The sequence below is a fragment of the Thermobia domestica genome, chromosome 18 (assembly GCF_964235325.1).
Source record: "Thermobia domestica chromosome 18, izTheDome1.hap1.1, whole genome shotgun sequence".
NCBI lineage: Eukaryota > Metazoa > Arthropoda > Insecta > Zygentoma > Lepismatidae > Thermobia > Thermobia domestica.
In genome coordinates this window covers 62,888,412-62,913,097 of record NC_137471.1, presented here as the reverse complement: position 1 = coordinate 62,913,097, position 24,686 = coordinate 62,888,412, and the positions used below count along the sequence as shown (strand labels likewise).

Genomic DNA, 24,686 nt, shown 5'->3' with positions numbered 1-24,686 from the left:
CGCATAAGGAAAGGTGGGGAGGGAAATTTTGTGTTTGCTCCGGGTGAGACGAACCTTAGTTGCGGCTTGATCACAATTACAGCCTTCAATATCTAATTTTTATAAATTATTTTACTTTAAAATGTAAGTAATTATATTTAAGGAATCTGTATATTAAAACTACAACACATACTTTAATATGAATTAACCTAATCCATAAGTAAGTAAACCGTGTCGGTGCCCGTAATTAATACAATACTCTCCTCATTGAGACATGTACGAGGCGGATCCGGAAAGAAGGTACCGTTTCACATTCCCGCCGCTGCTGCGCTTCGATCGGCGTTCCGCGCATACGCACTAAAGTGCGTCCAGTAAGAAAACGTCTCTGACAGCTCGCAGTGACATTGCCACTACTCACGTGTTAAGGTTTTTTTTCGATGAAACTGTAGTGGCAATTTAATTAATGGTATAAAGCAGAGTGATCGTGGTTGGTAACACTGGTATTAAAGTAGGGGCTCCAATGTCCCACCGCACGTGGTAAGAAACGTCAGAGACCATCTCTTGTTGGCCGTGCTATAGTCGTCCTTGTTCGTCTGCTCTCAACTGACGCCATTTAGGTTGCTCTGTGTAGTGTGGTCTGTTTACAGTGCAAGTTTAAAATGTCTAAGACAATTGACGATCCCGCCGACTGCGAGATTCGTTCGGTAATTCGATTCTTAAACGCAAAGAATGTGAAACCGGCAGAAATTCATCGTCAAATTAAAGACGTTTATAGTGAAAACGCAATGACTGATGGAATGGTGAGAAAGTGGTTAAGGATGTTTAATGAGGGTCTAACTAATGTCCCGATGAGCCCCGGAGTGGTCGGCCTTCTGTTGTCAACGATGACTTGGTGAGGAAAATCGATGAAAAAAAAAATCCGTGAGAACAGATGTTTCACTATGACAACGCTTTCAGGCGAATTCCCGACGAAGTGAAACTCGCTATATAGCAATGGTTCTCCACTGGCGGCATCGTTCTATGAGGAAGGACTAGATAAGTTGATCCACCGCTACGACAAGTGCCTCAACAACGGTGGAAACTATGTGGAAAAGTGGTGTAAGATATGCTCTTTCTTGTAACAATAAACTTTTTTCAACAAATATATTTTTAGTATTTTTTTTTTTCCAAAACGTTACTTACTTTCCGGATACGCTTCATATTTTATATTCACACATAATACATTTCCGATGCACTATGATCTAAAATATATATATATTTCATAATAATTATTTTATTAATTCTCAAGGTCTATTTAACTCCTTGACGCCCCATAGCATATACGTTATGCCATAGGAATATGCCCCTTGTTATTCCCTTTCCCCTCTTAGAAATCTGTTTTTTATTAGAACTGCTTTTTGTACTCCTTAAAAGTTGCTAGATAGAAAAGTAAAGCATGAGAATGAGGCAGAAGTCCAGCTCTGCCCTTTTATTTTTGACACAGCTTGAGGAAAGACGACGAAACTTGGGATAAGAGCGCACCACCTTAACCCATTTGGCATCTTGGTGGCCATCTTGAAATCAGCCATTTCGAATTCAGGTATAATATTTTAAACGGGAAGGGGGCCATACGAAACTTTTACCAGAAATATGAATCGGAAGTTATTTTGCACCTTGTACGTGCAGATGAGTCCAGTCGAGGAGCGTAAAACTTCCCGAAAAGAAACTTCGGAGGGAAATTTCTCGAATTATCTCAAATTTTCCTTTTCGTGTACGTCATGCACTCGCGGATTTAATCACATTTGAAATTATGTTTTATTCTAAAAACACTGGCGTATGAGCCATGACGCTCCAATGAATAGCAATAAAGCAGTAAATAATTAACTGAAAGTTTACATCTTCCCTTAAAAAACGCCACTGTTTCAAAGAGTCAAACACACTATCAACACAGCACAAATAAAACACGCTGAACTCAATTATTCAACCTGTAAATACTTAGGTTAGAAATGCAATTTCACTTGTGACATCTAACACAAGGAATCTTTGAAGATAAACAACTTTTTGTTGATCGACTAAAATTGATTAGCTGTTAATTATAACAACTTCCCAAGCAGGGAAATAAAGTATATCTTAAAGCGTGTTAAACATCAGTGATTCCATATCAATATTGGATTATAGTTTAGTGGATTACGACTTAAGTGGTTCTGTTATTTCTATTATATCTCAGAATTATTTTAAATAATCAACAAAGTGTGTACATTACATTAAACATAGTTACGTCAAATGTAAGTTTAAAGCATATAGTAAGGCGTTAAGTTACGGAAATATTTTTCTTTGGGGAAACAATGCTGCTTTTTTGTTTATTTATCTATAACCGAAATTTACATAATCATTTGCAGAAACGATAGTAAACATAATGTAATTTATATCAATTGCTGTTCTTTATCACAAGGTAGAAATGTGAAAATATAAAATTTATGTTGATGATTCTTGCGAAATCTGCATCTCCGATATCGTTCTTGAACTAATTTTAGTCTCTAACCCAGAACTCTTTCGTTCTAAATCAATCAATTGGGGGTTTGCATGATGATTTCCATAGCAACCGGTGTTACAATTTTGAATTTAAACATATAGAAAAGTGAACAATTCAGTCTCTGTTAAAATAATCCCATCTAACTATTAGATATTCGAAATGTTTAGTTGTGTTTTAATAAATTAAATAATTCAATTGACGAATATATATATATATATATATATATATATATATATATATATATATATATATATATATACTTTAGTACCGAAAATATGAAATTTCAACAAGGGAATTATTTTTAAAAAATCACACACACACACACACACACACAACGTAACGCAAACAATGAAAATAGGTTTGCCTCACCCCTTTTTTCGTTCCTCCGACCTAAAAAAAAAAAAAAAAAAAAAAAAAAAAAAAAAAAAACCAGAGATGGTTCTGAAATCTGATAAATATACCACATTGAAGGAACAGTATTTCCTCTTAAGACGACCTTTCACAGAAAATAAACTTGCTTGGAGTATGGACTTTTTTTTCTTCAATAGAAGAAGACGACATTTTACTACCCTCATTACTCCATATTGACACAAATGTGTTCCTTTCAACTGAAAATCATAAGACAGGTGTACCTACTAGAAAATATGATAAGTAACATACACTTTTAAAACATAATTGTATAACGTATTACATTTAAACCAATGTAACTGTATATAGTTACTTGTACTCAAAAAAGGTTAATAATTTATTTGTGGAAATATCATCAGTGTATCATGCACGTATATCATATAATCTGAAGGCACACCAGCAAAATGCAAGGAGTTAAATCTATATTATATATATATATATATATATATATATATATATATATATATATATATATATATCGGGTGTAGCAAAATAAGTGTTACAACTCTTGGGAGGTGAATCCTGCCGCTGAGACAAGAAAAAAACTTCTCTTTAACTTTCGGCTATCGGACATAGTTTCAGATTTACAAGGCGCCGAAAGCGTGGTAAAATGACTTTCGGACGCCAATAGTTCGGAAACTATCCAACGTAAAGATGGCGGGTAAAAAATTCACTGAAGAAGTCATACCTGCTGTATTGAATTTTGCATGTTCCCGAAAGGAACGTACGGAGTCCCGGATAATGTGCTAAATGAAAGTTGGTCTAAATAGATATGAATTGATGGGGTTTCTACCAGGTAACAATAATTCGTTTGTATTAAGTCGATATCTGGAACAAATGCAAAATGGCGGACACTTTCATGCTCGTTGTGTGTGGTTGCATAATCGCCAGGCACGGATGCTGGTCAACAGTGAGGTTCACAGTATTAAGTGTAGCGAATTTGTATTCATACTCAGTAAACGCGAGCTCAAAGCGTCGGAAACATAAGGATTAGCGTCAAGAACATGAAAGTTAATTCACCAATAATATTCCCTCAAACCGACGCAATATGATGTGCACGGTTGCATATCAATAAGGATGCAACAACTGAGGATAAGTTGAAATTGTGCAAGGGAACTCACTAAGAAACTGGGTAAACTAAATGAATGTCTCTAGTGGGATCACATAATCGATATTGAAATGCGGACAATTTGTGTGTTGATATCGATATGTAGCTACTGGAGAAATGTCAACATGTGCCACTACTGCTGGGGCACAGTCCCACGTGGGAAAAATAGGAAAATAACTACTCGGGTCTTGAATCTGAGGCCGTGGGCTCCCAGTAGGATTGGAAACTGCGACCACGCGAGCGAAAGCGAGCGCTCTAGCCCTGAGGCTCGAGGGAGCCTGACTTTCTCTGTATACATTTCTTTGAGGAGTACCCACTTTGGCAAGCGCTCTTGTACAGCCTCCCGACATGCTTGTGTTTTACATTTTGTTACACCTACTGCACAGCTGTAAACAATCAGAGCTTTAAGACGTTTCTTCCTATTACTCATGTCATTTTATTTTCCATGTGTATGGTGTTCCAGCTGTAGTGTTACATGTGCCAAATTAGTTCATTTTTGTCTTTCTCTTGGCATGTGTACTGTGTGTAAGATACATATTTCTGGAGGTATTTTGATATCGAGTACGTCATATGTCCCAGAAGACGTGAGACATGATACAAGTTTGTTATTTTCACGCTCTATCACAATTTGAACCATGGATTAAAAGATTTCTTTCCATGTGTGTCGACTGTGGGACAATGTCCCAAACAAAGTGGGACATTGATACAATCTTGTTCTAGTTACGTTCTACCAAAAAGTGCACCAGATGTAATAGCAGAATGTACAATGTTATTTTCCTAGTTTTCGCATGTGAGACGGTATCCCAGCAGTAGTGGCACATGTTGAGATTCGTCCATTAGCTACATGTCGATATCAACACACACATTTACCGCATTTCAATATCGATTATGTGATCCCACTAGAGACATTCATTTAGTTTACCCAGTTTCTTAGTGAGTCCCTTTGCACAATTTCAACTTGGCCTCAGTTGTCGCATCCTTATTGGTATGCAACCGTGCACATCATATTGCGTCGGTTTGAGGGAATATTATTAGTGAATTGGTTTTCATATTCTTGACGCTAATCCTTACATTTCCGACGCTTTGAACTCACGTTTACTGAGTATGAGTGCATTTCTGGGCATTTTTCGTTACGTGTTCCACACATGTGAATCACCCTGCTCCATCTGTTGTGCTCTACCGACACTCCAGATGTGTTTCTAGAGCATTTGAGTACAAATTCGCAACACTTAATACCCAGAACTTCACTGTTGACCAGCATCCGTACCTGGCGATTATGCAACCACACACAACGAGTATGAAAGTGTCCGCCATTTTGTATTTGTTCCAGATATCGACTTAATACAAATGAATTATTGTTACCTGGTAGAAACCCCATCAATTCATATCCATTTAGACCAACTTTAATTTACCACATTATCCGGGACTCCGTACGTTCCTTTCGGGAATCCCTTGCGCGAGCATGGTAGGATTGTAAAACATGCAAAATTCAATACAGCAGGTATGACTTGTACAGTGAATTTTTTACCCGCCCTCTTTACGTTGGATAGTTTCCGAACTATTGGCGGTCGAAAGTCATTTTCCCACGCTTTCGGCACCTTGTAGATCTGAAACTATGTCCGATAGCCGAAAGTTCAAGAGAACTTTTTTTCTTGTCTCAGTGGCAGGATTCACCTCCCAAGAGTTGTAACGCTTATTTTGCAACACCCGATATATATATATATATATATATATATATATATATATATATATATATATATATATATATATATATATATATATATATATACGTCCTTATACAATTGTTTCTGTGTTGATATAACAGTAGATCTAATGGTCAATGGTCAAAACACTTGTAAGTCGCTGGCTAATATGGGCATTCAGAAAAACCGGATTCCCATCACAAGCAATATCTTAGAGAATATTGCACATATCAAGAATTACTGAACATGATTCGAAATAATAAGTTTTTTTTTAAAAATACACGTAAATTAATTACAGAAGAAGCACTAGACATCTTGATGTCAAATACTTACTTTAATTATTACAATTATTTTTATTTATTTATTTATTTATTTATTTATTTATTTTTGCAAATTACAGAGCGCCTATGTTCTGAAGTTCCCTAGTTCTCATCAAAAATATCCGTAGGTACCAAGTGAGATAAACTGTAGAAAACTGACAGTTGCTAAATCCAATATGTTCTGGCAGCAATGGCGGATCTAGCCGTGGGCCGAGGGCCTAGCCCCTACCAGTTTTTTGAGTGACAAAATAATTTAAACTATTATTTATATATTTTTTGAAGTTTATAATAAACTCATGATACGTATCATAATCTGGGTTCTGGGAGGCCCCCCTAGTTTTTACATTCTAGATCCGCCACTGTCTGGCAGCTATTCCTCCTACACTATTCCTCCAATTCATCTTTACGAACCTCCAGAAAATATATTTATTTAAATGAACGCGGAAATGTCAAACAACCAACACTTTATTACACAGAAAAAAAAGTCTCATCTTTTTCTACAAATTCAGACACACCATATCTAAAAAGCACTTCCTCTCTCCACCAAAAGATTTTGCAAGCTTTTCTTCTTTCCTTATCACACATTGTTCTTGATGAACGTTTATATCTAAAGAGATACAAAAAGTTAATTTTACGCCCGTATGTTTCGTCTATCAATATTACCTCAACGAACTGGTAAATTTGAACGAGGTTTTAAATGCCGGCATGTTCTAGGCATGTTCTAGGCCAGATATGTGCAAGTTGGAACAGGGAGTGGGCCAACCACAGAGGACTTGCTGGCGTCGAGGGCAGTACGAGACACTGTACAACATTTTCACAAGGATTGATTAGCCGTATTCAATTTACAAAAATGTTCGTCGTACTCTAATATAACAGAAACATAAAAACTGTTATAACAGTAACCAAATATTTAATTACTAAAGAAAAAACAAGAAAATCTATTTCCTTATTTAGCATCTTAGTGGAACTCTTGACCAATGTTCGCTGCTACACTTTACGATGAATGTTCCAACGCAGAGGGTATTTTCAAGGCGGAAATTAGTTATCCAAGAAACACTTTCAGCTCAGTTTAAGAGACTGCGTGAGAAATTCATTTTCCATAACGAATCCGGCGGGACGGATTAAAGAGCTCAATAGGCCGGGGGTATAGCGCGAGGGCAGGTTGTTGGACATGGCTGTTCTGGACATTTGTCAAAACAGCCATTCAACTTAAAGAGTTTGGGGCTTTCCGTAGAGGAAGACTGAAAGCTGTTAACCCAAAAAAGTTCAACTAATCATCTTTCCCAGTAATATGTTGAAACGCTGGATTTAAAAAGCCTATTCCAAATCTTGTTATGTGCTATCTTTGTTTTTCTAAAATAGATGTCTTATTTAATAATATTGTTTCCTCGTTCTTATTAAAGGATAGTACCCTGTATTTTTTCAGTAAATAATTTCCCTTTTAACTGTTTGTGTTTTTTCATTGTTATCCCTAACAGCATTCCAGACATTTAAAACCCTTACTCATACCTTCAAGGCTAAGGGTTTGCACAAGCCTGCATTTAGATAGGTGCAGACTTAGCCAAGGCTACAGCAAACTTGCTAGTTCCTCAGTTGCAAGCTTGCTTCAGACTTGCCAATGGTACGTAAGGTAAGGCTAAATTTAAAAAGTTCTTTAAATTGACATCCTGTTAAATATGACTTAAAATGTACACTTGGTAAAGACATGCCCAGAGAGAATTTCTAAGCGTATGTCTAAAGCACATACGTTTCTGAGCAGCCTTCATTCTTACATCTGGTTTAAGCGCATGCAGGTTTATACGTCAAGGCTATCTAGACTCGAAGCATGACTTAAAATTTACACTAGGTAAAGCCACACACAGAGAGAACATTTCTAATGTTAAGTTTATCAGGGAAATTTAAGGGCAAACTTAGACTTCATGTAAACCTCGCGCTTACTGGGATGCAACACCAAATCTATGAACTAGAGGAAAAACTATTCACGTGGGCTCCAAACCACAATTAGGGTGCTTACTTCTGTCACATGGTTTCCGTTGGTCAATTCCAGCCCCCGACAAGTGGTCTTTGTGATGGACAATTAAATGTGTGCGTAGGGTTTTGCTGGATCTCTCATTTCCTTCCACTTTCGTTATTCCATCATCTCATCATCATCGTCTCTCATACCCTAGGTGCATAACCGCGGGACGTTAAACTAAAGGGAACCTAGAGCTTGAATTTTTTGCATTGCGTAGGTGCACAGACTATCGCGCACAATATATGCAATTTCCAACCACGCAATCTCTCCTTTAAAAGAGGTGGATTACAAATCCACCACGACTGGTCCCGGTAAAGTAAACATTTTTTTTTTACAATTGAGATATATTATATACGGACGAGAAAGAGGAGGGATTTATAATACTGGGAAGGATCACGTGTGTAGGTGCTGTATATCTAGTTTATTCTTCTGCTTGGACATATGTCAAACTTTCTGACTGATCATTCTCTGCTGACATTCAGCGAGGTCCCTGGATTAAGTTACAAGCTCAGTCTCACATATATAACTCTTTCGTACACCTAAACCGCTTCTCTGCTTCCTCTTTTTGTCTGTATGTGTATCTATCCACGAGTCTGTATGTGTCTGCATCTGTCTCATACATCACAATGAAGAGATACGTTGGTGGAGACTACTAGTTCGTAGGCAAACAGCTTAAACCACGATCCACAATAATTTCGTCATTCACTCTTCCGTTTTGTCTCTTTCACTGAGCCTTTTCCCCACATATGTTTTATATATATAGTGCACATTCACATTTTGACATTCAGTCCGCACCACAGTTGACATTTCAGACCTTGTAAAATAGTTGCTATCAAGGCTTGGTAAAACGAACCTTATCGTTTGCAGAAGATAAGTCGCGAAGAACACCTGGTGCTTCGTGGTGATAAAAAATAAAATGTATAATAAAAAGGAATTATAGTCCAACATGTGGCTCGCATCTATATATACCAGTGCAGTGAAGTTCCTTGAATGTTGTGGTTTTGGCATTTAGGATGTAATCATAATAAATCTTGGACAGTACAGTCCTTAGTTGTCTGCCTAGGTAATTATGAATTTGACAAGTGTGACAAGTATGACAATGTCATAACAAGCAGTGTACGAGAAGTAAAGTTATCCGACAAGTGTGTGTGTTGATTTGTTGGCGCAATATCACAGTTCGAGCAAAGCTCAAACATCAAGTACATGTGCAAATTTTATAGATTGCTTCAGAGACTTCGATAGTCTTAAAACAGTTTAAGGTAACAACGTTATAAGGAAAAATTGGCCTCAAAAGTACCCGTTTCGCCACCGTAGAAGACGTGACGGCTGAACTTCCGAAGATGCCTAAAGAGGACTTTTCGTCAATGTTTCCACCAATGGCAAGAGCGATGGAGTAAATGTTTCCGAAGATAAATATTTTGAAGGGATTAAGTATATATGTTTTTACATTACGGCAATAAAGAGATGCAACAACGTTATATGTTTATACAAGTCAACACAAATACTAAAACACAAATCTGTTCATAGTCCTAAATGGTTGATTAGAATGCGCGCTTTTGCTGTGTGTGATTAAGGTTTCAATTCTTGCCGGTACTACTGAATTTTCGGCGTTGAACGAGCTCATTCAGTCAATTTGGGAGCTACTTAAATGAAGAAGTAGCGAATTTTGTCAGAAGTAACAAAGTTGTAAGTTCAAGTTGTTATACTTCATACAACTAAAACCTCTCTATTCGTCCACTGCTTGCCTGGAGTGAATTATAAGGCAATGCAGTTAAGTTCAGGAAGTACATACGAGGCGCATCCAGAAAGTAAGTTTCCCATGCGTCCCATGGCTAGGAAACGGTATATTGCGCGAAGCGACTACGTGTATATGAGACAGTAAGGTCCTAGCATGGCACGTGCACTAGCGGAACTTCTCTAGTGCTCTCAGTAGCGTCGTGGCAGTGGTTGAAGATGGACGTCCCTATTCCTGCTCCCGCCGCGTGTGAAGTGCGAGCAGTGATGAAGTTTTTGAATGCACAGGGCATAGCACCAATCGAAATCCATCGTTACCTGTGCCAGGTCCATGTGCCTAATTGCATGAGCAAGCAGTTCCTGCAGATTTTCCGCTCCTTATTGCACACCGCTGTCACGGAGTGCCTGTTGATCAAGAAGTTTTGTGTTGAAGCAACTGACTATAGAGCACAAAGCAAGGCACACAGGGTCAGCATTGACATTTTTGCAACGATACAGCTGACGATGGATTTCAATCGGTGCTATGTCCTGTGCATTCAAAAACTTTATCACTGCTCACACTTCACACGGGCGGAAGCTGGAATAGGAACGTCCATCTTCAACCACTGTCACGACGCTACTAAGAGCACTAGGGAAGTTCCGCTAGTGCATGTGCTATGCTAGGGCCTTACTCTCTCACGTACACGTAGTCGCTTCGCGCAACATACCGTTTCCTAGCTATGGGACGCGTGGGAACCTTACTTTCTGGATGTGCCTCGTATAAAAATCACCAAATTCTTCAACACAAGAAAATGTGGTTTAGTTGTAGATAAAGGTATTTAGCTTCCTACCGTAGTGCTAAAGGAGCATATGGTAATTGCAATCGAATAAAGAGGGAAATGTTAATGGAATTTGCGTAAGTAACAGCAGACTTTCTCACTCTATTTCATATAACAAACCCCTTCTACTACATCTATTTATCAGCGTTCTCAGTTTCCAGTTTGTAAAACTTCTTTCATTATTGTTCGAAGGCGTAGCCACAACTTCTCATATGGGTGTGTACAGATATATCAAAAACAGGAATTTTCATGTAAGTGTGCCCAAAGATAATTAAAACATAACTTTGCATATAGGTGTGCACCAAGATAATTCTCACTCACCTTCTCACCATAGTAACATTCACGTGCTTATTTTATTGACTTTTAAGTACATTAAAAATGAGATTAAATGTAAGTTTAGTGAACTGAAGAATTATAGTTAAGAAAATTTTGGAATTTGGACAATATAAGAAAAGAAAAATCTAACCATTTCATTACCAGTTATCTTCACTTTCATATCTCTTTATTACAATTGTTCTTAGGTGATTATTTACTAGTTTATTTTTTAAATATGTTTGGTACAAGTATGAGCATAAAAATACTTCTATCAAAATAAGAAATTAAAAGTAACTTTTATAAAATATTTCGCCTACTAATTTCAATTATACTTTTCACCTTCGTTCACAACCACCATGAATTCTTTTCGAGACACCTCTAGAGAGAGTGAGTGAAACTCACGTAAAAGGATTTAAGTCCCGGAAACAGATTGAAGCTGACTCGTCCCGAAAAGGTGTGAAAATATTGTTTCGTCTCGGAAACTGTAAATGTTTCTTTTCGAAAATCTCTGTCTCCATTCGTATTCACTCACAAAACTTCGGTCTCATCTCAACGGGCAACCCTGTAAATTATCCACCACTAACTGCTAACAGCGGCGCAAATCTTTTTTTAACATTGGGGAGAGGGACGGGTAAGACCGTCCCCATAAGCTTTTTGTTTTTTTTTAAGTGATGTTCAAACTTTTTACGAAAATGAAAACCAATGCCGTAGAGGATCAGGGGAAAAGAATTGACTTCAACATTGGCAGGCGGGCTGATTTGAGGCTTATTCTGGGAGAAGATGAGAATCATATTGTGGTAGATGAATTTGATTTTTGAGGTGAGCCTGTTATTATATTAAACAGTAAGGGACATCACTTCTTCCCAAAAAACACATTTCAAATCGGATACTTGGAAGAGGGACAGTCCCCCAGTTTCAAGAATGGAGGAAACATGTCCCCCTCATCCCCCAGGGATTTGCGCCAGTGTCTCCTTAGACAGATTCGGAGACCTATTACTTCACAAAATACCGTGTGGTATTAGATTTTTAAGAGCCAGATAAAAATGAGACTAAAACAATGAATATAGTACTAACTAGAATTATTTATGACCAAATTATTAACAGAGACATATTGCAACTCTTTCTCTGCCTTTGTCTTTTTCTGTAGATTTCCTGATGAATCTGTAAAAGTGAATGAAAAATTCATATTCCGCGAAACCATATAATACCTTTATTTTAAATTATTTAGAAAGAAATACTATAATAATAGTTAAATTTCCTGCGTGGATTGCTCAGGCAATATGAAAAATTCAGAACGAGTTGTCGAAGTTTTAACAATACATTATGTCTTTTAAGAAATCCTGACTCATAAACTGTAGTCACCAAACTGGTGTTGTCACAATTGACTTACAGACGTATTACGTAACTATAACTTCGTGAAGAGAGTAGCTTTTCTAGTTTTACGCACTACGATTATGCTCTGGGTCTAAGGGAAACGTTAAGGTGGATCACTAGGTGTTCTCGGTGCTGTGTTAAACGCTGCTTGAATAGTGCGGCGTTGCCAAGTAGGGTCGAGTGTTTATTGGTGCCAAATAATGAAGGAAGTAATAATGAAATTCTGCTTGGATCCTTACTGGAGAAATTAGTTTTCGACCCTTATCGCAATTCACAGCTAAGTTCCGCTTCTCAAACTGCAACGCTAAAATCCACGAATTTTCTTATTGTGACTACCACATTAAACGTACAAATTTGGCAACAACGCATTATGGCGTTCTTCGCAAGTTTCTTCTCAAAATCTATTTCCTTAAATGTAAATTAATATTTAAATAAAATGTGAAAAAAAACACGAAAAACGGTCAAACAATATATCTATTTCGTAATAAGATCGTTACTTTAAAGCACTTTACACATTCAAATAAATATTTCATAAAATTAAGCACTTCTAGTAAAATCTAACAGCAAATGCCGTCTTGTGTGCTCATTGACAAACGAATCAAATATTTTCTTTTATTTGTTACCTTTTTCGGTATCAGAAGACACAATCAAATGAATCAGTGTCTTGTGTTGTAGCTGAAACATAACTTTATCTTATAATGCAATATTTATAATATGTAACGTTTCATTGCGCAGTAGTTGGGGAAATGAGCTAAAATATGTACTCACTTCCGGGTGGTGATCCACCTTAAGAAATGCCGCAGTGAAGCAAGTGAAAGAAAACCAGAGAACAAGGAAATTCATGCACCAATTGTTTCTTCACCACAAATTCCACTTGGCAAGAGCTGAGATCGAACCAAAAGCTCCACACACATCACAGGAGAGCATTCTACCATAAGCCACCGCTGCTCCAAATAAATAATGGATTTAACTTATTTAAAGTAGACCTATTTGAATAGCAAAGGGGGAAAACTGTCAAGCTCAAATTTGTTCATTTTCTGTTGATTTTTTAAAAATGTAATGTCCTACGGCTATACTTTTTAGGCAAAAGGAGAGACGATTAATGGAAATGAATGATTCTGAAATTCTGATTTTCGGTCTCTTCTATCGGGAATCGAACCAGGGAGCCCGTGCACAAAAGGTAGACACGCTCGCCACTAGACCAGCGGAAAGGCGTCTGTGTTTGATGCCATTAAATTGTTCCGTTAGTGTAGATTTGTATTCTAGAGTGTAGAAAGACAATTATGAGAACCGTGAAAACTTTAAAACGGCATACAAAAAAAACTTCTAATAAATATTAATATAAACGTCCCACCCAGTCAGACGTTTCACTAAAGTACAACAAATGTAGTGAGGAGCGAAATTCTTATCTTGGTCTCCTACACAGCAACCAAAATATAACTGATAATACCTCCTCACAAGTGGAGTAAAACATCGACGTTGCGTTTTAAATGTCAGCTCCCCACATAATAACAGAAATTGTCCGGGTGATTTACACACTTCTTCGGCATCTTGTATCCTGTAAGGTATCACACACACATACACACGAATCTACACTCCATCAATCATGTAGCAACACAAACGTAATCTAACTCAGTGCATCACCACCAGTGTTGAATTCAGACATTTTCACCCGGGGGGGAATTTGAACTCCTCGGGGGGTGTTGTTTTTCTGTATTTTTGCAAGAAAGCAGCATATTTAACAATTCCATTCCAATGCACATCTTAGCTAATATTGAGACTAATTGCTGATAAATATTCAATGTGAGATTATATATATATATATATATATATATATATATATATATATATATATATATATATATATATATATATATAAACCATCGTTTAATTTTATCTAAAACATTAAATAAAGACTGGCAAAAATATTTTAGACTAAACTTTAACTGCCATTCACAGTAGCTATTTTAGTTATTTTTTCCCTATATTCAGTAGTTCCTGTTTGTTATGTTTGTAGAAGTTTCTTTAAAAAGATTTAAATTAACTCAAATATTTTTTTTTGTCCTAAAACAAACATACATAGGAATATCTTAACAAAAAGTAACCATTCTTTCTCACACTTCTGATTCTAAATCAAGTATATTAGCCTTGGTTTCTTCACTGCATACACATCAATAGTTTAGTTTACGAAATCTTCAGTAGGATTAGTGCCGTGTCGTGGAAAGTCAGCGCTTGGGGCGAGAGTATACGACGGCAACCCCGTACATATGAGTGAGCGACTGCACCCCGTACAGACCAGCTGCGAAAGGTGAGAAAATTTTAAAAAGTAAACCCAGCTTTTCCTTCATTTTGAGCACTTTTTATTACTTTTTTCCTTTCATTTTATATATGTGCACATGCCCACATGGGTTTCATTCCCTCTTTTTCTTTCCTTCTTTTCTTTTCTTTTCCCTCCCGAATCGTGCGCCCCTTTCTTCGGTGCTCGGGGCCGTCGCTCCGCTTGCTCCTCCTTCGTCACCTTCAATAGCAATCTTTCACTTATATACTACTATTATATTGATAAATTCTATATAAATCTGTAACCCAGGAGGGATAACTGTTCCTCCCTGATTCCTCTAAATGACTCCCTTTGAATCTCACCCTTTAACTGACTTATTTTTAGTTAAAGAAAGGTGTGTTTACTTTAACAATCGTAAAACACATTTACGTCTGTTACTTCCGATGCGAGAAATGAGATTTAGACGCTCTATTTCAAATAATGCAAGAACTGTACATTTTCAAGAACTGAAGTTTGCTGACATCAGAGATCATATGGAATGATCGAAAGATCTTCCCTGTCTTTCCTTTCCTATCTCAATCTGTGCTAGTGTTACATACTAATATATAATATAGGGCGAGAGTATAGTACCTACTAAAATACAAACCTTTCTTCAACAGTTGACAATTTCATGTTCTCCCAAACTCGGTCATAGCGTTAAGAAATACAGGTTTTATTGACTATTTGGTATTCTATCTTAGATGTTACATGTTTAATATTTATATAGAATGAGTCTGCGTCATTTATATGTATATTGAGAGATCGGATTTCGTCTGCACCTGCACGGAAAGAAAAACAAATAATTGGGTGCAGTAATTCCTACATTTGTGACTGAAATGTTGGGAGTTTCTCCGGGGGGGAATGAATTTTCTTCGGGGGGGACATTCCTCCCCGGGCTACCCCCTGAATTCATCCCTGATCACCACACAACACAATCTATTCGAACTCCACAATGCATAAACACTTCAACTTACACGCGGCCACATCTAAAACACATCCAGCTAGGACCGTCACTCAAACGCTACTAACAGTCATCACGTTACGTGAGTCATCAATATTTTTATGCATTGTTGGCAGATCAAAATATTAAAAAGTGACTTATTTCCCACAGAAAGCATGCGTGTATTTGTGCTTGTATTTGAGTATCCTTCTATGTGCCGACAGTAATACGTCAACGTTAGATCTTTGTGTTTGGTAAAAGTCTTGCATAGTATATTCTTTAACCTATAAATAGACACAATAGTTTATATCTCTAGACAGAATAACGCGATTCACATGAAATTAACATTATTAATTAAGTAGACATACAACTATGTTTTAGTGCAGTTCCTGTTTCTGTATCACTATATACAAATAGCAAGTTAAGACAAAAAATCTTATAAACTACTTTTTGGAGGGAATTTCCCACAAAATCCCTCAAGAAATTCCCTCATATAAAAATGGCGACATGGTGTACACATCATTGAAAATATGTTTTATTGGAAGTCCAATGAGGTATAAGCAGTGCTTATATTGTAATTTTCATGGAAGTTATATGTGATTTTATCTGCATTAATGAATATGGTAAAATGAACAGTACGCATAGCATATTTTTATATATGTTTATTTCTCTAGAAAGAATAATGCGATTCTTATGAAACTTAGAGGGCTTACTAAGTATAAATAAAGCTAACATACAATACAATTTGTGTGTTTATATACCTAAGGGTACCCGATCTACAGGTACAAAAATTGTAAAAAAAAAAAAAAAAAAAGGAAATTTGAGGGAAAATTTCCCGAAAATCCCCCTGTCACGGGAAAACAGAGTGATGGAGAAAAACTGATTGCAGATTCAAATTCTACGTGAAAAGTTCTTTTAGAATTAGGTATTTTCATTTCTGTGCCAAAATCTTATTGACTAGTGTAATCAACATCATAACAAAAACTAACACAAATAAAGAAATTATCATATTAAGTATTAATTTAAAGATTAAATGTCATTTATGTAACTTTAGATACAACTTCAGAAAGAATTAATGTCTTTACTAATTGCATCTATTTACTTTTGGTATATTTTGAAGAATGCCATAACTTTAGTTCGTCAATATTGCATAAACCCAAGCGTTTAATCAGTTTTTACATCCATTAGTTCTCGAAACCTTTAGGATTAATTTGTTTGATACATAAATGTATTATGGTTATTCATACACACAGAACTACAAGTGCATCATAGGAAATTTGAAACATTTACGTGCATCAAATGGCGCGTTAATATGTATAAATTTCGTTTTTGTCACTGATGCGCAGCATTTTCAACCCTAGAAAACGATCGAAAATAAAAAATGGGTCATTTGAGACATATAAATGCATTGTGGTTTAAGATTACTCAATTGATGCAGATCTTTGCATCGGTACGGATGCATTTCTTCTTGATGTGAGCGTCACCTGTCGTGTTTTGTTTGAAGCTAGTCTCCAGCACTTACTGCGCATGCTCGACTGGTTTTCGTGTTGTTGTGGAGCGAATTCTGACTTGTTATTGTGTGTGTTCGTTTGTCTAGTGCTGGAGTCTGCTTAGAAAAACGGAGGTAAGTGTATATTAAAATACGATATTATTGTGTTAGGTAGTGCAAGTATGTAGTTATTAAGAAAAGTACCGTTAGCAAAACAAAAATAGCAACAAGAATAGAGACAAAGCCATAAGGGATTCTCAGAAGGAACTCGTTTCCTACAAAAATCCACAAAGGAGTGAAGAAATATTTAGGTTAACTACAGTACATACTGTATGTTGAAGTGACTCATGCTAGTGGCTGCTTGATTCTCATTAAATATATCCGATGCACGCGTGAACTCCGAACCGCTGTTATTATTATTATTATTATTATTATTATTATTATTAATAATAATAATAATAATATTCTTATTAGGTGAAGGTTGATTATTTAGAAAAACTTCATTTAACTCGCATAAGTTGTTACTCCTGCACCAAGGGCGCCGATCCTGGGGTGGGGGTTTAGTGGTCTGGGACCTCCAAAGTTGAAATGGTCCTCTAACGAGGGGGGCCAAATTGCTAAGTTGAAGCAGGTTCTCCTATTTCTACAGTACATGGTCGTTCATTTTTCCTTTCTACTAATGCATATCTTTCATAGGGCCCTCCAAAGTTACACAGAAAACGGCGCCCTTGTCCTGCACATACCAATAGTTGAGTATCTACTAAAAGTCACACATGGTCACGTAATTGTGATGTTTTGGTTAGAGTATCGGGCCAAAAGCCCCGATTTCGTGATATTGAAGTAAATATTGACAAAACACAGGTATGCCTACTATTGAGCAGGAAATAAATTGAAGGTTAAAAACAGTAGCACGGCATTAACCCTTACATATATCGTATATGTTTATACGTTAGGGTTGTATTTTCATTATTCGATTTAAAAAGTACTAATAAAGCTTTTTTTCTAGAGTGGAAGCGTTCTAGAACACGTTACGTATGGTTTTACGCCTTTCTGGGTCGAAACATAGGGTGTGATACGTCATAACTTAAAACTAAAGAATTTTTTGTTAGGCCTATTTTTACTATTTTTTGAGTTACTTACTTTTGCACCTACTGTATAACAAAAATTCCCTTTTTCTCGATTTTCCCGCTCAGATACTCGACGGAGACATGCGAATGGAAAACGTTTCAAAGGCTGTTCTATTCTGAAGAGAATGAGGTACGAACCATAATGCTAATGTAAATAAGGATGTCTCAGGAAATTTTTACCTGAGATCTTGTTTTAAACGGGAATTTATGGTACTGTGGGCATATTATTTTTTGGCGGGCTTACTTTTGCACCTAGAAGATCGATATTTTGCACATACATTCAGTGTACTCCTTAGTATTCTACAGATATATTTCAGATCTCTGCGGTGCCCCAAGTTGTGTTCAAACGGGTAAAAAGGTTTTAAAAAGGGATATTTTAATAAATCTCTTTATCGAGATTTTCCCGCCTCAGATACATGATGAAGACATGTGATTGGTAACGTTAGAAAGTACTTTCCATTCTGAAGAAAATGAGGTACGAACCACGATCCTAGGGTAAATAGGTATGTCTTAGAAAATTTCCCGTTTTTGCGGGAATTTGGGGTATTGTGGGGATATTCTTAGCACATGTGTTAATATATATATATTTACCTTACTGTTCTAAATAGAAGCTTGAAATTTTGTAGACATATTCACTATGCCCTTAACATTTTTCAGTTGATTTTGAGATCTGTGTGTTAACACAGGGGAGGGGGGAGGGGTCCAGAAATGCTAAAAAAGGGATATTTTAACAAAAATCCCATTTTTTGCAATTTTTCCCGCCTCAGATACATGACGGAAACATATGAATGGTACCGTTTGAAAGACTGTTCTATTCTGATGAGAATGAAGTGTAAAACATGACCCTAGGATGTCTCAGAAAATTTTTATATTACATCCGAATCTTTTTGAGTCATCTGGGCCACTGTGGGGATGTTCTTAGCTGATTGGTAATTTGTTTCTCCCATCCTTACTATTCAAGATAGAAGCTTGAAATTTTGTACACACGTTTCGTACACCATTTAGTATTTTTCAGTTTATTTTGAGATCTGTGTGTTAACACAGGGTGTTCCGGAGGGACCCAAAATAGAAAAAAGGGATTTTTTCTACCAAAAGCCTTATTTTTCCCCTCAAACTTTCCGTTTCAGGGACATGATAGGGAAATGTGAATGGTGCCGTTTTAACACAGCGTATAATAAGGAAAGGAAATTTCAAATGTAATTTCTGGTATCATTATCAGGTTAACTTTTCAGAGGTTAACAGGATTTTCCACTAGTGTTATGTTCTTCCAATGAATTCAATTTGATTATGAGATTTAAACTGACTGTTACTTCATTTTTAATTAAAATTCGTAGTTTCATGAATGGGAAATGAAAGAAACATAACTCAGCATGTCAGAAGGCTACTGATGATGTGTCAGTAGAGACAAGAGACACACGTACTAGAAAACATGCTACAGGCTAAACCAGTAACGTCTTAGTTACTGTTCCATTTTCAGGTTTTTTTTTTTTTTTTTTTTTTACATGCGTCGTGTACTTACGTAACATCCTATATTACTGAGAAAGTAAACCTGATAGCGAAATTCTGATTTCAGATTTGAATTTAACATGGTAAATTACTATAGACCTACAGACTTTTATCCCAGAAATATAACTTTTTTTAGAATATTGTAATTATACATCACAAGAACAGTTTTCATATTTTTGTACCTAATTCGAAACGTCCACGTATTTGTCCGTTTGCAAAATATATCTTTAATAATTAAAAACAGGAAAATGTAAGTGAACAATTCTTTCAGATGATTTTAAAATGAAACTTTGGATGTCTTCCCGTTTGGCCTTTTCCCGTTTCGCCTTGTGCCTGTTTTCATTACTTCAGGCTATGATGCTAAGATAGTATATGCTAATTTGATTGTAAGGCAAAACAGGAATTCCCCTTTGCCCTTTCCATTTCGCCTTACACCAGCGAAGGGGATTTTCAAGTTATGATAGGGAATTTTAGTGTCATTTTGGAAAACATTTGTAATGCTAGTAGTATTTACGTTTGAACGAACAGAATAGCGTATAATCAAAGCAAGTATTCAGAATTTTGTGTTATCTGCGTCACTGTTTAAAAAATTGCTCATGTAGCCTTGTATTTGTACCTCACATATGAAGAAGAGAGCGGCGGAAGAACGAACATCAACAATTACTAAGACATATAGGTAAGTATAGGTAAGTATATATAATAGTTGTAAATAGGTATAAGTAATTTTGACACTGAAGCTTCTCTGCATGTTTCTAATATTTACTCGTGCAACTTTTCCAAAAGTTATTTTAGAACTTTAGATGTGGAACTTTTCTTAAATGGCATCCTAGCTAGCACACAAATACATAGTCCATTTTTTTTTATTTATTTATAGTGTAACACAATTAACCGGTCGTAATTAAGCAATATTCCGTCTGTCTTTACTTTCTAGAGGGAAAGTACGACTTTTTTTTTTTTTTTTTGCTGTTAATGTTTAAAATGAATTTATTTTCTTCTCTCCAGGAAGAAGATTGCTAAGGGAAATTACTGTGGTGAAACTGCATCTGTTGTCCCTATTTTTGGTGCCGTTAAACACTCTCTATATAACGTACGAGCATGAACTGGGCACCACTATCGCAAAGATTGAATAAATTGAATGTGGAAGGATCGTGGAGCGAAACGCAGGACGGCAAAAACTTTTATTGGGGGATGAAGGCGATGACACCAGTAGAATTCTTGTAAGTTATATTTTAGTGATCAAGAAAATATTTTATCATTTCTTACGTTCTTCTTGTTTCTTTTTTTCTTTTTTTTCTTTTTTCTTTTTCTTTCTTTTTTTTTTTTTGAAATCGTGAAAATCTGTTATGACAATAGTAATAGGAGTAAGAGTATTAATATTAAAGCATTTTCTTTAGAATGTCTGTGTTCTTTATTCTAGTCTTTCTATCTTCAACAGGTTTTCGGCACTGTTGGAACTTTGTAAATTATGTGTCAGTGCGACAGGATTGTAATGGAGGGACACTTAAGACTGTACCTCTCCTTTTCTCCCAAATGTACATCCTGCACGAAAAATATTTCGGCCAGGTATTTGTTCTCCTCTTCTGCATATTGCCCAGTAAAAAGCAAGAGACACATGTAAGATTACTGGAGATAATCATGGAAGAAGCTGAGAAATTTGGACTGCGTTTCAAATTGAAAGAAGTTTCTATTGATCTTAAGAAAGTAGCAATCAATGCTATAAATAAAGTATTTCCTGGTTAAAATCACAGGATGTTCCTTCCACTTCTCTTAGTCTGTTTGGAGGAAGGTTCACCAGTTAGAACTTTTTCAATTGTACAAAGAGAACACTGAAGTAAAAAGATGGATTCGACATGCAGCAGCACAGCCTCTGGTACCAACTTCCCATTTAGATGTAGTGTTTGTACGTTTGCAAGAAGATGCGCCTGACGTTCTATGAAGGAGGAGTTCCATGATTATCTTATAGACACTTGGCTGGATGATGGTGACACGTTATTTTCTCTGTAAGTATGTTTTCTTTCCTACATAAATAGATGGCGTTTAGTGCAAAAAATTAATGATTGTTTTTTATTATTAAATCATTAATTAAGCTATCCCGAGCACTCTACAGTATAGCATTTTTTCCATTAACACCTAATGTAAAGTGTAATATAGATTTTCTTGCGACGTGCATGTATTGAAGATTCTACATTCACTGATTTGTAAATTATCAAAAGAACACATTCTTTTGCGTTGCAAAAGAAATAAATTAGGTTCACCCAAAATTTTGCCATCGACTTTCCAACGTAGATTCTCCTGCAATCCTTTGAATTTTTAATGTGCTACTGATGTATTTTTACCTATTTGCAGTGACTTGTGAAATCACTTTGAAAACGATCAAGAACAAATGACTAACAATGCAAGACAGTGGCACGTCAAATTACGAAGAAAGGCATCAAGGGATCACTTAGACATACATTCTTTCATTGAATTAATGAAAGACAGGCAACGTGAAAATGAAAGATTGCGAGTACTTCTTCAAGTGGTTATCAGGAAACACACTTAGAAAGCTAAGGTAGAGACGGTTTTGACGACAGGATTCACCGCCTAAAAGATAGACTTAAGAACAGTGAAATTGATGTAATTTCATATACTGATGCTTTCATATTATATCCACATAGAAACTTGATATGCTATTTCGGGTGTGATAATAAAATTTATGTTCTAAGATATTTGAGTTTAATTTGTCTGAAATAGAAGAGACGTTGCAGTTGAGAATAAGATAAATCCCTCTTTGTTACAGAAACAGAGTGAAAATTCCCTTGTATGTTATAAGGTCAAGCAGGAAAAGGCCAAACGGGAATTCCCCTTCCGCCTTAAGATAACATCCTTATCGGTTGTATGGCAAAATGTTTTGAGGGCATAAGGCGAAACGGAAAAAGGCCAAACGGCCTAAATTAGTATACTAAAATATATTATAAAAAAGCGATAGAAAGATTCAGAGAACATAGACATACAAAGTTTGATTTATAATCTGAGTTGGTAGTTTCCACTTTTTTTTTTTTTTTTTTTTTTTTTTTTACTTTGTAAAGTTTTGTGTTTCCCATCGCTAGATTTGCTATCGGTACGATTTTTCTAACATTGACCCATGTTCTTTTATTTCACCAAAGATAATTTGGGATTTTAGCTTTAGTGAAAATGGCAAAACTGCTCTTGTAGAGCAACCTGTAAAAAAAAGCTATGTACCTAGGTATAATAAATTGAGTTCTTTTCCTTTTTTGACTTGTAAGATATACTATTTGAAGGCCTTATTTTTGTAACTATTTTCTCATAATGGTTGTGACATTAGTTTAGATGGATCTCATAAATTGAGTGGCCTAAATTGTATATTGCACATCTGATATACAGGGTTGTCAAAGGTGTGAAAACGATGGAATAAATTTAAAACACTACCAAAACTATGAAATCGAGGTTTATTGGTGTTATGCATGACAGAGTGAAAATATTCCACTTCACATGACAGCCTCTGCAACCATTTTGGAAGGTATCATACTGGATTTTAATTAATTCAGTGATCGGAACTTTACGATCCGATACTATTGTTGAAATAAGGTGTGATTTCGTAACGATATTATGGTAGTTTCCTCTCTGCTTGTTTGCATCCTGAACAAAATTATGATCATAAATCTACAATGACAAGTTTTTGTATCTAGACCTATGTGATCAACATTTCGTTAACAAAGAATATAGAAAACAATCTTGTTAATGCCTTTAAAAATCACACTTTATTTCAAAAATAGTAGTGTATCGTAAAGTCTATATTTTACTTAATTAACTCAAATCCAGTATGACTACTTCCAAAATGGCCGTAGAGGCTCTCATTAATATGGAATATTTGTACTCTGTCCTGCATTACCCAAAAAGCCTCGATTACATATTTTTAGTAGTGTTCTAAATTTATTTAATCGTTTTCACACCCTTGGAAATCCTGTATATTTAGGGAATATGCAACCAGCGATACCAACCATTGTTTCAATTAATGCATGTAAATGCTTCAGTAGGAGACAAAAAAATGCATAACATTTTGTGATTTCAGCAAAACGTTTATCTGCATAATAAATTTTATGCACACAAGTGCATCAACTAACAGTTTTCATTATGCATTTAGTTGCATCCTTAAAAATTATGCATCTAAACGTTTTGCTGGAGTCACAAAAGTTATGCATTTTTTTGTGTCAACTAACTCGTCTGTGGTTCTGTGTGTACTATCTTCACAGAATTCAAATAAAGCACAAATAACAAACAAAATCCTAAACGTATTCACAGTGATATTAAACAAAAATCAATTGAATACGGTTTTCTCGGACTCCATAACTTTGACTTAAGTTACATGACCAACAAATTCGTTTAAGTTGCATTGAAGGTCATAAACCGGAATACAATCTTGTGTATTATTTACTTTTACAGTTCTTTGTTTCTTATTTTGAGAATCTTTGCCATCTGTGAAATTTCTACGAAATCCAATTCGAAGGAAATTAGATCTAATGATTACATGCTTCATAAGTGTAGTACGATTACTATTAGTGTTGCTACTAAGATTAAGTTCGGTTACACGATTACTATTACTGTTGCTACTAACAAGGGCGCCCTGGGGGAGCCGAGGGGGCCCGGTCCCCCAATGCTAATGTGGGCCCCTCTATTGTATTTATGAGCGTATATTTCTCATAATTTGAGTGCATTTTGTCTTAAAATCTTCATATACTGTATATACCTTCTGCATCTGAATGGGCCTCCCCAAATTTACAGAGAAATCGGCGCCCTTGGCTACTAAGATTAGGTTCTGTTATCTTACCGGTAATATTCGGTTCTGTTCTCATCCGGTGACGAAATGTCGTGTCTGCTAACAGGGCTGTACTTGTTCTTTCCATGATAATCACGGTAGTTTGTCCTACCACGGTTTCTGTTCCATGAAGACTTCCTCTGGTCATCTGATGTATCACTGTCCTGCTTCTTAGAAGTAGCTGCATCGCTGTCAGGCGGATAATT

The 24,686-nt window shown here is 36.1% G+C and overlaps 1 protein-coding gene and 1 long non-coding RNA gene across 2 annotated transcripts in view; one reads left to right on the top strand and one right to left on the bottom strand.

Annotated features, from left to right (window-relative positions):
• LOC145675799 (dipeptidase 1-like) overlaps window positions 1-24,686 on the bottom strand; it is a 993,427-nt gene that overhangs the window by 885,732 nt on the left and 83,009 nt on the right. The window lies entirely within an intron of this gene.
• On the top strand, window positions 19,428-24,021 carry LOC145674936 (uncharacterized). The gene is made up of 2 exons (XR_014129081.1): window positions 19,428-20,881; window positions 21,100-24,021. It is a non-coding gene; the product is annotated as an uncharacterized LOC145674936 (long non-coding RNA).